The sequence below is a fragment of the Eimeria mitis genome, genomic scaffold (genome assembly GCF_000499745.2).
Source record: "Eimeria mitis Houghton genomic scaffold, Emh_scaff870, whole genome shotgun sequence".
Lineage (NCBI taxonomy): Eukaryota > Apicomplexa > Conoidasida > Eucoccidiorida > Eimeriidae > Eimeria > Eimeria mitis.
The window spans coordinates 9,010-9,277 of NW_013576410.1; positions in this window are offsets into that span (position 1 = coordinate 9,010).

Here is a 268-nt window from a genome sequence, read left to right on the forward strand (position 1 = left end):
ATAAAAACGGGACGGGTGTGGTGATGGGCTGTCACTACAGCAGGCCAATCGAAGTGACGGCTGTAGCAGCAACTCATATCTATTACTCTATGTAGCTTTCTTATACCCTATACACAAACCCTAAACCCTAAACCCTAAACCCTAAACCCTAAACCCTAAACCCTTGGATTCATAACGGAAAGGGATATATACACAGCTCGTTTTTTTTTTAAAAAAAAAAAAAAAAAAAAAAAAAAAAAAAAAAAAAAAAAAAAAAAAAAAAAAAAAA